Source organism: Cebus imitator, unplaced genomic scaffold (genome assembly GCF_001604975.1).
Source record: "Cebus imitator isolate Cc_AM_T3 unplaced genomic scaffold, Cebus_imitator-1.0 Scaffold81, whole genome shotgun sequence".
Lineage (NCBI taxonomy): Eukaryota > Metazoa > Chordata > Mammalia > Primates > Cebidae > Cebus > Cebus imitator.
Window position 1 is genome coordinate 598394 of NW_016107396.1, and position 1376 is coordinate 599769.

Consider the following 1376-nt stretch of genomic DNA (forward strand, 5'->3'; position numbering starts at 1 on the left):
TCCTTGGCACTTACGGTAGACAAAATGGCTTCCAGATGGCCCTTTCTGCTCAACTAAGGTCATTTTCCCTTCTTGGAAAGTTGGATACGATGCATGAGAAATACAGGAGTTTGGACTTCTTGAGTTCACTTTAGATGAAGACCAGGCTTCAGTGTGTAAAATGAGAACATCTTAGAGAAAAGTGGTAACACCACACTGTGGGTCCCCACTCTGGGGGCTGCTTCAGAAGCTGGTCAGGAAAAACCAGCTTGACCTGTGAGGGATGGGCCTGCCTGGGAAGCAATCAAAGCCATTGAGACAGGATACATTTGACTGTGGCAGTGCTCAGCCCTACTGCAAAGCAACATTTGTTCAAAATCCATCTGAAGCTGGACTGGCAGTTAGCTTGCTTCCTTCCTGAGCTGAAAGCAAACAGGTGGAGCCTCAGGAATCAGTCAAATATCGAAAGAGCAGGGCAAACCACAGTCAAGAAGAACCAACTAGAGACATTAGAAATGATGAAAATGCCACAAAAAATTCGGTTGGACAATAAGCTTTCATCAACTGTATGTGACAAATAATTAATAATGAGGTACTTCCAGACATTAGCAAGTCAATGGTTATATGAAATGCTATCCTGTAGTTGTTAACTTTACACACATGTGCAGGTTAATAAGAAAATTTCCTCATTATAACCCCACCATTCCTAGACAACCCTCTCTCTCTCTGCCATGTGTAGTTATGACATAAATCACACTCCATTAACAACATGAAACTAGTCGCAATTCAAATCTAATCCTTCCATGGCTAAAGGAGAGAGGGAGACGGCTGTAAGCCTGAAACGCAAAGCATAACCAGTTTGAGGGAAGTACATTTTCAGCTAAGGCAAGTTCGTAAAATAAATATCAATAACATGGCAAGACAGTTTTATTAGGGGATACTCATGAAAAACCTGTGTTGATAGTTGACATATCATTGAAGACATATGCTTCAGTGCTAATGGCTTGTCTCAGACTCTGTCATGATATTTATTGCTAAAAATAGCTTATCAGTGAATGATGCAATTATTCAAGAAGACCTTCATGATGTCTGTGGTTGTTCCCAGTCTCAGCCTAAACAAGGCTGCATAGCATTAGATTGAGCACTTTCAGTGTGGGCTGAGGCTGACGTCAGAGCAGAGCACACCCTGATATTAAACCTCCCAAAACATCCCCATCATCTTATTCATTTTTTCCTTTTTTAGCTGCATCAGCTAGTTAGTGGATAAGAAGAGCACATCTGTTTACACAGCAAAATCATCACAAAAATCTTAATTGTTAAAAAAATAAAAAGCAAATCTAAGCCCAAGTTTCTCTACTAATATAGATCAGTAAGCATTCTCTTTCCTTTTTTTTTTT